Source organism: Papaver somniferum, chromosome 6, assembly GCF_003573695.1.
Source record: "Papaver somniferum cultivar HN1 chromosome 6, ASM357369v1, whole genome shotgun sequence".
Lineage (NCBI taxonomy): Eukaryota > Viridiplantae > Streptophyta > Magnoliopsida > Ranunculales > Papaveraceae > Papaver > Papaver somniferum.
The window spans coordinates 53,776,653-53,791,931 of NC_039363.1; the positions used below are offsets into that span (position 1 = coordinate 53,776,653).

Here is a 15,279-nt window from a genome sequence, read left to right on the forward strand (position 1 = left end):
AACTTGGTCGAAGCGAAAACTTACCAACACATATTTCGAGAAATATGTAAGCGAGATATACTCAGCTCGAAATCTCAAATGTGTATAGAGAAAACTATATCGTAACACGACTTATGTCTCAATATAGGAGATAGAGTGGAAATAGACTTTCCAAGTGATAGATGAGTTTAAGTCTCCACATACCTTTTGTCGATGAAGTTCCACAAGCTCTCCTTAGTAGTTCTTCGTCTTCAAGTGATAAACGCCGTGAATTCTAAGATCAACTACACAAACTATGTCCTAATCCGAGACATTTATAAATAGGCTAGAAATCAAGACTTATAGTTTTGATCACTAACATTGACAAACATACTTGAGATAGCAACGCATGCGAGTTCGACCGAGCAGTGTTCTAACAACTTCAATCTCCGATAAGTTGATTTATTGTCTTGTCATGGAAAAACAACTTGGATAACTCTCATCACAATTAACATTTAAAGCTGAAACTAAAATCCAGGATCCGTATTATCAAATCATGACTAATATTTTTTTCATGTTTCCATTTCACCGTATTAACATTTCATAGCTGTCAAAATGCATGACAAATAATTTTTCTTAAACTTTATGTTATGTCAGAATTTTTTTCAAAACAAAAATGGTTTAAGATTGTTTAATTAGTTTACTCACTGTTTGTACTGGTCAATTCTTTAATTTACATTCAGATCAAAACAAAATAAGAAAATATGAAGATCAAGATGCTCGACGTCGTATAAAATTCAATATAATAAATCCTTGTCACATGAGTTGCATACTACTCCCCTTTGGATCGACCTTAAAAAAAATATTGTTATTCGATTTTAAATAGAACAAATTTAAATGATAACTTGTTTGTTTATCCCACTCTCATATATCACCAACTCCGTATAAAGATTTGCTGATTAAACATAGGGTACCATTTCCGACTGCCTCAACCCAGCCTTCACCTACTTTATATTCTCCCCCCTCACCTATTTTACATTCTCAGACAGTTCCAAATATGAAACTTCTTCGTGGAGCCGCAATTTTTCTTTGGAGGTTACATATGTACGGTGAAAATTAGTGGCTGCATGATATTTAACTTTGATGATTATATAGACTCTTACACTACCCAAGATTATAAATGCAACGTTTTGTGATCAGGTTCTCTTCTTGTTAAGGTTCAACAACATAAACAAAGACCATTAGATTGCTTTTTCAACAATGCACACTTGGTAGTAATCCTCAGCTACTGTTCATTCATTTCAACTACTAAGCATGTTAGTTAGGATTAGCAGAAGACAATCTATGCTTGATTTAAATATCGCGGACTATAACTTATTATCGTATTTCTCAAGTATATTTTTGTAAAAGTCATCATATTTAAAGTGGGTGAGTAGGAATGTGATAATGAGGTTGTCAAGTTGTCAGTTTGTACCTTTAACAGATATAGTAAATAGGCCTTAAGCGTCTTCAGATGATGTCCTTTGAACTGAAAATGGTCCAAGGGGTCTAGGTCCTGCAATTATTTAGGAGTCACTTATAAAAGTAGCGTAAACATATTACTCTATATATCATGGGTGTTTAATTAGCAAAGGTGGCTGCTACTGGATTGGCCCAATGTTTTGGTTAAGTATTGTTATGCCTGTGTAACAATATCATGGTTCATATACAATTTATAAACCATTCAAACATACTGTATCACATTGTATCTTAGTTAATATAGTCTTTCGGTTCTTTTTTAATAGGCTGGTTTTGTTTTTAGCGAAATTTAAGAAAATTAAGAGAATTAATCATTGAAAGTGGTCCTTATGACACTTGTCAATAAAAGAAGTGAAGTGAAATGGTCCCCGTGACACTTGTTAGCAAAAGAAGTAAAATGAAGTGGTCCATATGACACTTGTCATCAAAAAAAGTTAAGAGAAAAGTGATCCCAAAAAATTAAAGTAACATTTGACTTTCCCAATTAGGAAACTTGATTATTTTTTTGAAACTTTTATTTATAAAAAATGGCCTATTAAAAAAAACGGAGAGAATATCTTCTAAAATGTCGGTCTTGGCATATCAAGAACCTAAACCATGTCCTATTTAAACATTATATCTTGAACCACCAATTCTTTTCAAAAACAACCACTTTTTGGACTTCCTAAATTCTCCAAGGATCCACCAACTCTTCTTGAAAGACTACCATCACCAGTTACACGACCTAACACCCCCAGAAAAATCCATCTTGCTAACCTTTGACTACAATCTACTTGCTACCACATCACCAGCCCGTATACCAACTCATACCATCTCCTCACACACAGCGACACCAGTTTAAAGCAAAAGTTTTCATCTATTTGCACCCTATAAAACAACAATAACAAGAGTTGTCATCGACTCTTGTTTTTCAAGTTATATTCACTTAATTTTTTTTTATTTTTTTTATTATTTGAAACAATCCACTTATGTCCTTGGATCCTTGCTGTTCTGAATCGATGTAGATTCAAAAAAAAAAATGTCGAATGAGAACAAAAACTAACCTGTTATAGGGGCGGTATTGTTTATTAGAGGGGCGGCAGTGTGATAGTAATGTCCCTCTAATTGGTTAGGGGATGTCCTGTAAAGGGTGTAAATTAACTAGATTATCCTCCCCATTTTTTAACCTAAATCAAAGCTAAATTGAAATTTTCTTTTCTTTTTTCTTCTCTTCTCCTCCTCCCATCAACAGTAACCTCCATTAAAACTCAAAATTCCATCATCTTCGATTAATCGACGATTCGAAAATTAATCAAGTGTAATGTAATGACTTATATGAGGTATGTTTTGAAAACCCAGTTACGATTTGGTTTATTTTGTTCGATTTAAGTTTAATTTCTATCAAAAATTAGGGTTTTAGATGAAAATTGAAATTGGAATTTCTGGGTTTATGTGAGTTACGGTTGATTTTAACTCAATTATGAACCGTAACTGGATATTTTGATGTTGTTACGGTTTGTAATAGTTCAATTACCAACCGTATGTTCTTATATCTGCGAATTTTCTTCAGTTACGGTTGGTATCGAGCATTTGGTTACCAACCGTAACTGAGTTACGGTTGGTATCGAGCATTTAGTTACCAACCGTAACTGGTTTTACGATTGGGTTTTCTTCAAATTTAACCAGTTACGGTTGGTAGTTCATCTTTTACGAACCTTAACTTCGATTTACAGTTGGTTATGAGCAAAATTTCAACCGTAATTAGCTCTGAAAATGTAAAAAAAATGAATTTTTTTACGTATTTTAGATAACTTTGAGCAACAAAAAGCTAGTTGGGACTAATTTAGAAGTATACCCGATCATTTTCAGGTCCTGGTTTTTCATTTTGTTGGTTAATTTCTTCAATTGATTGAGATTGACCTTCTCCTCTAAACTTTTTTTTTTTGAACTCTAAAAATCTGATTTTGGTTTTGATTTTGAGTTAATATAAGTGAAATTAATCATTAACACTAAACTTGATTATCATCATTAAACTAGATTATCAATTATGAGGATTAATTTGTCATTTACAGTATTTTTTTATAAGGGCCACCTTGAATGATCATGTAATGATCATTTTTGTCCTATTAAAATGCCGCCCCTCTAATAAACCATGCCGCCCCTATAACAGGTTACTTTACTAGTGGTGGTTTGAGCATCAAAGGACACACGAAAAGCAACACCAACGAAAGATTATTTTGCGCAACAAACAGTAAAATGCAAGAATCTTAAAACCAACAGATCTCAAGTTACTACTACCAACAGAAAAGAATTTTTTTTTTTTGACTATGTTCTTTTAGGATACCTGCAAAACAAACAGTTGACATTCATGATGTAATGATAGAAATTTGGTAATGAACACTGAGAGGAGCGAGGCATTTCATTTTTTTCTGACGAATGATATCAAAAGTAGTAAAGGGATTCACTGCTAAGACATGCCATTGTCACCATCACACTCGCAGCCATAACCGCGGTTTAATGAATGATACCAAAAGAACTTTAGCCTATGAAATTCCATTGCATAAGCCTATAAAGGACTAAGCTCATCACCATAAAATTATACCGAACAACCAAGCTAACCATGTTCTTTCCTATGATATAGCTCGAAGCAAAAGGCAAAGGAATTAAAATGTTCACAAAATACGATTCTTACCCTCTAATTGACTTATGAGTTCCGCATTTGTGACTTCCGCAACGCAATTTTCATTGACAACTCACAGTAACTGAGCATATTCCTAAGCATTTCTAGTAAATATTGCTTTCATGGAAACAATGGATTCTCTACCTTTCTCATTAAAAAGAGGAAAATATATAGAATGTCTCTACCTTTCCTTCTGGAGCAATTGTCCCAATCTCCTCATTTTCCTCATGTAAAGTCCTACATTTAGCCATTAGCATCTTCTTTACCATATTGCTTTGTGAAGTAAAATTGACTGCAGCAACAAAAAAAAATAATCTTAAAACCTTATACGTTTTCCATAGTACTTCAATCTGATCGAATCCAGCAAAGTTATTACTTCAATCTGCACAGTCCCCAAAGTTTAGCCAACATTATTACTTAGTTTTACTCGTTAGGATATCTTAAGTTAGTTATGAAACGGTCATGTCTAGGGCTGCACAAGAACCGGTCTACACGACCTGGACCGGAGTAGAACCGGACATACCGGACCGGTACCGAACCGGAACCGGTCAAGCCGATACAGATACCGGTTTTGGAAGTTGAGAACCGGACTAGACCGGTACAGACACCGGTTTTTGGGGAGAACCGTACTTGAACCAGACCATATGAACCGGTGATTATTAGCCGTTAAGATCTAGATAGGATTATCATAGCCGTCCAAGACAGGTATAGAATTAACTTGTTAATTCGTTCATTTTCTTCTTCTTCACTTAGAAATCTGAGAAGCGCGGTGCTGCTGCTGCTGGAGGAGTTTGTTCTTCCTCCAAAATTCTCACTCGTTCTTCTTCAACTTGTAAGTTCCTTGTGATTTTCAATCTAGGGTTTTCTTTTCTACACTCAAAAGTTCGGTATAAATTATTGATTGATTGATTGTTCATGAACATAAAACTTAGGGTTTTGCGCATTGAGAAAAATCCCTTTCTCCTTCCTATAATTCTGTATGTATGTGTGCCCTTAATTAGAATTTTCGTTTATCTTATAAGAAATCAGTACTTCGATTACGGAGTTTTTATTACTGGTTTTGTGGTTAATTTTTGGGATTCAATTAGAATTTTAGTGTTAGAAATGAAATTTGGGAATTCTTCGATTTCTTTGTGTAGTCAACAGTAGAAATGTTTAGCAGCAAATAGGAGGAGATATTGCACAAACCATTGTTATAAAAAAGATGATGTTCTGTGCTCAAAAATGGCATGGGAAATGTCTTCTGTGAATATTAACTTCAGAATCATCAATGCCCTACTTGGATTACATATTAATCTTTAATATAACTTAGGATTACTAGTTCACTAGAAATCTAATTTTTTGGTAATGTTACATTAACACTATGTTATACTGACGCTCATCATGTACCAATTTGAATTTCAACTATTGACTTCAGCCAAATCTAATATCACCGTAACTGTCTACTTGATGAAGAACTGAACTATTGCAATTGAAAACATGTCAAGCAAACCAATTAATCACTCAAAGCTAGCAGACAGCATATATTACCTTTCCCTTTTAGCATAATACCCTCTTGTAACTGCGAAGGGCTATGTCTGTGCCATAGTCCAAATGATACAATTTTTCAGTTTCTTAACAAAAATGAGATTGTTAGCCTCTATATAATCCCATCTGTTTCCATTGCAGGTGGTTGCGGAGCTTGCATTGTTCTTTTGTCCAAGTATGATCCTGTGCATGAAAAGGTTAAGGATTTTACAGTGAGTTCATGCTTGACACTTTTTTCCGGTATAAATGGGTTTTAAATTACAACGAATGAAGTCCTTGGAAATATTAAAGATGGATTCCACACCATCCAAAAAAGAACCTCAGGATTCCATGCTTCTCAGTGTGGGTTTTGTACTCCAGACATGTGTATGTCTCTCTTCTCTGCTCTTGTTAACGCTGAAAAAACACAAGCGCCAAATCTGCGCCAGTATAAATGGAAATATTGTATAACTTAGTATTATAATTTGTAATGTTTTCCGGGTAAAAACCCGGTACCGGTCTTGTACCGGACCGGTACCATAGGTACAAGTACAACATCAGGTAAAAGTACAGGTACCGGTCCTCAAAAAGAGGTACCGACCAACACCAAGTATAGACACCGATTCTATAAGAGAACCGGTCCGTACCGAAGTATGTGCAGCCCTAGTCATGTCTGCTGTTGTTTGGCAGAAACATCCTTATTTTACAATACAACCCGCTACAATTCTAGTTATGCATGGAGCGCCGGTGACAGTTCTAGATGCTAGATTATACCTGAGAAAGGCAGCAAATCATATTAGAAGATCCTGAAGCTTACACATATGATGTATATGGCAAAGTTAACTATGCCAGTCTATTAAGTGTCCCAATTAAATACGTCAAGAAAAACATTATAAATGAAATCGTACCTTCTAAGCTACCCTGATAAACATTTGTCTACCTAATAGCTTCTTAGCCATTGTTGCACAATTTGGAGTTTCGTAGCTAACCGTCATGCCTCATGCCTTTATTTTCATACTGATCATTCAGAAGTTGTCAGACCATACCACCTAGAGCTTCCCTAGATCTCTGCAACTACAACCACCTATAAAACCACTTGTAAATATGTATCAGGAGAATGAAATTACTATGAGAATGAGGATGAAATGAATGTGGAGATGAAAAAACAAAGTTCATCTTTGTGTCAAAGAAATCAGAAAGTCCACTATGTGTAACTACACCTTGTAACTCCACTTATTCTCTATTTAAATTTAAGGTTTACTTGTTCTAAAGAAAAATGAAGGGAAATATAGGATCAGATATCAGTTTGAATTCGCCACCTGTATAAATCAATCATCACATCACCTCAGTATCCTTTGCACTGCCAAATGACCAAAAAATCAATACTCCGTTTTTCATTCTTTGATCCAAAGGATCCAAAACCATCTGCCAAGATTGTATCACGCCTTACAGTCAAACCACTCAAAATCCATCCTGAGATTTTATTTGACTACAACACAGAGAAGTCACACTCTTATTGTAACTTTCTACCTTGTATGTTTTTTTCTTCCAAATTTACGTAAGTACTCATTACTTTTCGGTTCCAACCTCACATGATCAAGGTACTTTAAATGATTACTGAGGAACTCTATCATAAATCGTATCTGACAGAGAATTCGAAACCAAAAGTTAGAAAGTTGGCTCGCTAATCTTACCAATACACAATTACCAACAGAAGCTAGCAAGTTCTTCTCGCAGACTTCCTCTCACACCAGTTCTTACACGCCACCAGTTCTTGGACCTCCTACACCACCTGTAGGTCTACAGCCACCTAGTATCACCTGAACTCTACCACCATCACCAGTTATATCCTACATCACTTGTTTGCTTCCACACCAACCTTGAGCAATATAAAACAGTACCAGCATGAGTTGTTCTCAATTTTTGTTTTCGGGTTCTGTTGATTTAAAGTGCTTGCTGATCTGAAGTGAATTAGATTTTCCTGAAGAAGCATCAGTGACATGAAAAAAACAAAAAAAAATAAAGAAGCAACTTTGCTTCCAGTAAGTACCACCTTACTAACAGTGGTTTTAGCACCAAAAGCAACACCAATGAACTATTGTTTGTTTTGCAGGTCAAGCAAAAACAGCCACCCAGTTACTCGCCCATGAAAAAACTTCAACATGCTCTTCCGGGGATAAAATGCATCTTTTTTCAATTGCATCTAATGAGCAGTTCCCTTGAACACTTCCTTTAAACATGTCTAATGATTTTCCAAATAACCAAAGTTAGAATCATAAGATTACACAACGACAAAAAATCGAATGCAAAGAGATCAGACAGAAATCAAATTCATGTCTGTGCACCTGTTGAAAAATTAATCAAGCAGTGACTCAAAATCTCAAAATCACGAGAAAGAAAATAACCGCAGAAACACTAAATTGCAAAAACAAAATAAATTTAGTCAGTTTTGCTGTGCACCTGTTAACAAATCAATCAAACAATAAGTCAAAATTTCAAAATCATGAGAAAGAAAACAACAAAATAAATTGCTAATGTGGAACAAGGTAAAAGAAAGCAATACTAGATTGCTATAAGCAAGAAGAGAAGAGAATTAAAGCAAGAAGAGAAAGATAAGTTTTGTGTTTAATAATTTGATTGAGTAATAGATAGCTCTTACAAGACTTAATCTAGCCTTTATATAGGCTTGAAGAATAACTAAACTAGGAAACAGAAAACTAAAAGGAAATCTGAAAGAATCCTAAAAATAAGAAAGACTGAAACTAGGAAACCATGGAAGCCAAACCTCTAAGCGGAATCTTCTGGAATTGTAGTATGCCCTGCATCAGTCCTCCCTTCTAGAGTAAAGCTCGTCCTCGAGTTGTCCAAACAAACCAGAAGTTCATTGTCACCATGAAACGTAAAAATCTCTTGAACATTAAATGTGTTGGAGATATTCCAATCATTTGGTAGATCAATAACATAAGCATTATCATTGATCTTCTTTAAAACCTTGAAAGGACCATATTTCTTCATCTTGGTTTTGTTATAAGTACCCACTGGAAATCTCTCTTTTCTTAGATGTATCATCACGAGCTCCCCTTCCTTGAAGGTTTTAAACCTCTTGTGTTTATCAGCATCCTCTTTATATTTAGAATTAGACTTCTCCAGTTTAGATTTTACTTCATTATGTAATTCAGTTGCTTTGTCTACAAAAGAGTCGGCTGCAGTGTTTGTACTCTGTGTGGTGGGTAAGGCTACCAAATCAAGAGTATGATTAGGTACTTTAGAGTACACAATCTCAAATGGAGTTTTCCCAGTAGAACGATTCACAGAAGTGTTGAAAGCGAATTCCATATGTGGCAATAACACATCCCACTGCTTACTATTATCCAGGCACTTAGCTCTAATCAAATTACCAAGTGATCTATTAACAACCTCAGTCTGTCCATCAGTTTGTGGATGTGAAGTTGTGCTAAATTGTAGAACTGTGCCTAAGCGCATCCATAAACTTTTCCAGAAATAACTCAAAAATTTGGTATCTCTGTCAGAAGTGATAGACTTTGGAACCCCATGCAATCTTACTACTTCTTTAAAGAACAAAGAAGCAACATTAGAAGCGTCAGTTGATTTCTTACAAGCCACGAAGTGAGCCATTTTAGAGTAACGATCAACTACGACCATAACAGAATCATTACCTCTAGCAGTACGAGGTAAACCAAGTATAAAATCCATACTTATATCAATCCAAGGTGCATCAGGAACTGGTAAAGGAGTATACAACCCGGTATTTTGAATTGTACCCTTTACTCTCTGACAGACCATGCATTTTTGTACGAACTTTTGTACATCATGTTTCAAAGATGGCCAGAAATATCTTTCTTCAATCAGGGCAATGGTTTTATCTCTTCCAAAATGACCACCAAGACCACTGCCATGTAATTCTCGCATAAGATGTAAACGTAAAGACCCTTGAGGAATACATAATCGATTCCCTTTAAAAAGAAAACCTTCTTGTATAAGAAAATCATCAACCCCATGAGTTTGAGAACTGCATTGATCCCATAGTTTTCCAAAATCTTCATCTTCTGGATAAATGTTTTGATATAGTCAAATGCATAACTCTCATTACGAATTGTAGTTAATAGATGACTTCTTCTACTTAAGGCATCAGCAACTTGATTCAATTTGCCACTTTTATGTCTCACGGAGAAAGTGTATTTGTTGAGTGTGGAAAGCCATCGATCATGCATTCTGTTAACTTTAGCAGAAGTATTCAAAAACTTCAAAGCATGGTTGTCAGTGTTGACAACAAATTCCCTATGTATAAGATAAGTATGCCACTGCTTAAGAGATTGAACAAGAGCCAATAACTCTAATTCATATGTAGACCATTTCTTTTGTGCATCTGAATTCTTCTCACTGTAATATGCAATTGGATGACCCTCTTGTGATAATACTGCGCCAATACCAACAACAGATGCATCACAATCTATTTCAAAAGGCTTGTTGAAATTCAGAAGTGCAAGAATTGGTGTCGTACAAAGCTTTTCTTTAAGAAGAATAAATCTTTTATCCATTTCTTCCGTCCACTCAAACTTCTCCTTCTTGAGACAGTCAGTCAAAGGTGCAGAAATAGAGCTAAAGTTCTTCACAAATCTTCGATAGAAAGAAGCCAAACCATGAAAACTACGAACATCACGAATAGAAGTAGGAACTGGCCAATCTTCAATTGCTTGAACTTTAGAAGGATCGACATGAATACCATCAGTAGAAATAACATATCCCGAAAATGTTACTGAAGAAGCCATGAAGGTACACTTCTTCAAATTAACATATAAAGAGTTGTCAGCAAGAACTTGAAACACTTGTGAAAGATGTTGGAGGTGTTCTGGCTCACTGCGACTAAAAATTAGTATGTCATCAAAATAGACAATAACAAATTTACTGAGAAAGGATTGGAGAACCTGATTCATAAGTCGCATAAAAGTACTAGGTGCATTAGATAATCCAAATGGCATGACCAGCCATTCATATAAACCTTCACGTGTCTTGAATGCTGTTTTCCACTCATCTCCACCTCGAATGCGTATTTGGTGGTAACCACTGCGTAAATCCAACTTAGTAAAAATAATAGAGCCCGACAGTAAATCAATCATATCATCAATACGCGGGATCGGAAATCTATAAGTAATGGTGATGCGATTTAATGCTCTGCAATCGATACACATCCTCCATCCATTATCTTTTTTACTAACCAAGAAGGCAGGACTGGCACAAGGACTGTTGCTATGTCGTATTAAACCCTTTGTAAGCAAATCATTTACATGTCCCTGTAATATCTAATGCTCAGAAGGACTCAAGCGATAGTGTGCTTGGTTTTGTAAAGAGGCTCCAGGAATAAAATCGATGCAGTGTTGAATATTCCGTAAAGGAGGTAATGCAGTTGGTAGTTCATCTGGAAATAAAACATTATATTGAAATAATAAGGGCTTCACCTTTGCAGGCAACTCAATCATAGGCTTAGAATCTTCATGGGAATGTAAAGAATGTGGTGGGTGCAAAGAACGAATAACAGTGGCTACGACAGCATCAGTCTGCGCACAAGAGTTTGAAGTGGAATTGGATGGACTAAGAACCTTGATTTTATCATTATGAACAAAAGTGTAAGTATTCTCGAATCCATTGTGAACCGCGTGAAGATCGTATTGCCAAGGTCTACCAAGAAGAAGATGGGTTGCCGTCATATTAATGACATCACATAGAACTGTGTCTTCATAACCCTCAAAAGAGAATGACACATAACACTGAAGAGTAATCTTCTGTATGCTAGAGGCATTAACCCATCCTACAGTGTAAGGTTCTGGATGAGAAGTTACTGGTAGTTCAAGCTTCTTAGCTACGTGATCAACAATATAATTATCCACACTTCCACTATCAATTATCATCTTGCAGATTTTACCCCCAATATAACATCTGGATTTAAAAATATTGTGTCTCTGAGACTTGCATTGTTGAGTAAGAAATAATGGACGAATCATCCCAACAAACTCGTCGTCATCACCAGGTGAGTCTTCATCTTCGAACTCATTAAGCGCACCAGTGACTTCATTAATGAACTGAGGTTCACCAATCAAAGCATTGAATTTCCGACAATCACTAGAAGTGTGCCCCGATTGCTGACATTTATTGCACTTATCTCCACGAAATTTTGTATAAGCATTATTAGCTCGCTGTTGCGGTGGAAATTGTTGTTGCCTGTTATGAAACTGATTCCCTGTAGTAGAAGGATTTGGTTGCAGAGAGTGAGACTGCTGACCCGGCTGAAGATCAACTGGATTGGCTAAGATAGGTGTAGCCAGAGGTGGAGTATACGGCACAATATGGCTAGGTTGTCGATGTGAATGGCTAATATCATCATAAGGAGGTCTGGGAATATTCAAAACAGTATCTGAAGAAAAGTTTTGAGATGAATTGGTACCCCTGTAAGTATTTTGATAACGCCCTTGTCTGGATGGATAAATCCTAGAAGAACGAATAAGACGATTTTCTATCTTAATAGCGTGTTGCACAGCTTCGACCATAGTAAAAACTGAATGAGTCATACCATTTGTATTAATCTATTCAGTCCCTCAATGAATCTTGCAACTAACTGTTCTTCAGATTCTTTGAGTTGATTTCGTGCGACCAAATTATAAAAATCTGACACATATTCTTCAACAGTTCGTGCCCCCTGCTGAATGTTTTGTAATTTGATGAAAAGTTGCTGCATAAAGTCTCTAGGTAAGAACTTATCCCTGATCAAAGTTTTCATACGTTTTCAAGTACGTATTTTCGGTTTGTTAGCGTTTCTACGATCATCGCAGATCTTATCCCACCAAGCTGCAGCTCCTCCTTTGAGTTTGTATGTCACAAGTTTAACCTTAGAATCTTCAGGGACTTCCATGAATTCGAAAAAAGCTTCTACCTCAAAGAACCAATCAGTTAGTTCTTCAATACGAAAATTTCCAGAGAAGTTGGGAGTATCAGCTTTTAGTTTATATTCTGGTAAAGAACTGTAAGGGTTGTGACCAGTTTTTAAACGTCGTTCTTCAATCCAATTCTTCTCTAGATCATTCTCACGTTCATCTTCATCATCACTGTCAAGTGCAGGAGAAACTATCTTCTTCTTTGAATGACCTATGAAGCCTTCATACGGTTTCTTAATGTTTAAAGTACGCAATACATCTTCAGGTACTTCATCATTCTGTAAAAACTGAAGTATATCTTCTTTAGTTTTTCCTTCTAAGTCTACAAGCTCAGGCATATCCACATCTAGATTTATATGTTTTGCAACCTTCAAAAGTTGATTCTGCATGGTTTCAAGCTTGGTATCTCTTAACCCTAATTTTTCCTCCATGGACTTCTCAAGAGCTTCAGTAATGTTTTTTTCCAAAATCTCGGTATGAGATTTGATGAGAGCTTCGATTGCTGCTAGAGTAACTGGTTGAGCAGTCATATTTTTTTAGTTTTTTTTTTTTTTTTGTATACGAAAAGGAACTAAAAAAGGACTGAAAGGTGTTGCGGAAGAGAAGTAAGGATCAAGTTATAGGATGAAAACCTAAAACTAAGCGGTTGATACCAACTAATGTGGAACAAGGTAAAAGAAAGCAATACTAGATTGCTATAAGCAAGAAGAGAAGATAATTAAAGCAAGAAGAGAAAGATAAGTTTTGTGTTTAATAATTTGATTGAGTAATAGATAGCTCTTACAAGACTTAATCTAGCCTTTATATAGGCTTGAAGAATAACTATACTAGGAAACTGAAAACTAAAAGGAAATCTAAAAGAATCCTAAAAATAAGAAAGACTGAAACTAGGAAACCATGGAAGCCAAACCTCTAAGCGGAATCTTCTGGAATTGTAATATGCCTGCATCAATTGAAAAAACAAAATTAACAACAAAAGAAGTCGGTAAACCCAAAAAATCAGAAAAACAATTATAATAAACAAACAAACCCTAAAATTCTAACTATACAAATAAAACCCAACATTGCGCCCAGCTGTCGTCTATGTGCATCACAAAGCAGATTTTGACTGGAAATTGATATCTACTAAGTGGTATTGTATCTCTTGATTACATCACCTTCCTCCCTATTATTAATTTTTTCCCAGCAGCATCCCCAGTCAGAACTTCTTCCTTAATTTCATGTTGTCCCAGCCGTGTTATAATCAACCTTGTGCCTTCTATTATGCCTTGTATGGTGCACTGATTATTTAAATTAGCTAAGAGAATTATTCGCAATCCAACCTTCAACTCATAACGCGGGATGCACGTATACTCAATTTCGTTCATAACTTCTTCTGGATATAACTGCACTGCTTCAGCGTAATCCTTAGCAGTAAATAAATTGAGATACAATACTCACTCCAGAGTCAAAGTAATAACTTTGGAGGATAAAAACTTCAGTACACAGAAGGTCTATAGGCAACAACAAGTTCTCATTACAGATTGAAGATGACAACCATACCTGATGTTTTTGTTGCAGCATCTGTTTCCTTGGGTTCCCAGCTCACCTTAGGTATATCTGTTCTTCTTCTGGAAACAAAGACGCCATGCGCTTATTTATTTCTTCAACCTCATCATCTCTAGGGGCCACAATACCTGTATGAGCAAGGTACTGCTTCCTGAACTTATGCCTCACGCAATCTTCATATGAGATTGCGATCACTGCATCGACAAGTTCACCCTCAGTTGTACAAAATAAATGGCTCTTTGTCTGAGCAGAAGTTACCGCTTGAACTTCTCCACTAATGTAGCTCAAAAGATTTTTCAAATACTGATTTTTCTCCATACCTGTGGTCCAATAAACATGCACACACTAAGCACGAAATTAATAACATAACATGATCATCAAATATTTTATGCCATTAAATCACACTAAAGAAACATAGAACTCAAAAGATAACTAACCTCGTGTTGCACCCGGATCAGGAAAACAATCTTGCATACCCTGTAAAGAACTCGTATGCGTATAATGTTCATGTTACTTCGTCTCTATATATAATTCTCGTATGCGTATAATGTTCATGTTATTTCGTCACTATATATAATTCTTTAGTAGGGATTATACACGACAAATTTTATGTATGGAATATATAAATTTGGTATGTCAAGATCTCAAAAGATCTTAATATTTATAAATGCGGACATTCAATAAAAATGGTAGGAAACTCAGTTAGTTTAGGAGTATATTTTTGGCTGGAAGTATATTTTTGCGATTTCCTTACGTTTCTTTTTAATATATTTCATGGCTTCAAAATATCCTGGACCTCTATTATTGATTCGATTTTACGATCTGGATTTTATTAAAATCATGTAAACGTGGTGTGAGAATTTTCAACAAACTTCAGCCAATCAGAATCAAGGGTTTTGTCGACCTACCAATAAAAGAGGGTGAACGTTATCGCTCAATTTGGAATATTAGATCAAATAAATTTAATTAGAATTTGACGACCACGAAATGTAAGGGGCTAACTTGTATTTCGGCCAATCAGGAGCGAGGGTTTTGTTCACCGGCCAATGGGAGGAGAGGTAAGCGCAACTCTCGATGTGGTGTGAGAGATGTGATTGTGTATTTAGGTTTTTGATATAGAAGAACAGTAAAAAGAGAACTTAT

General features: G+C 35.7%; 1 long non-coding RNA gene across 1 annotated transcript; it reads left to right on the forward strand.

The window, feature by feature from the left end:
• The first annotated feature begins 4,890 nt into the window (after positions 1–4,890).
• Positions 4,891–6,051, forward strand: LOC113285669. Its single transcript, XR_003328852.1, has 2 exons — positions 4,891–4,967; positions 5,804–6,051. It is a non-coding gene; the product is annotated as an uncharacterized LOC113285669 (long non-coding RNA).
• The last annotated feature ends 9,228 nt before the right edge of the window (positions 6,052–15,279 follow it).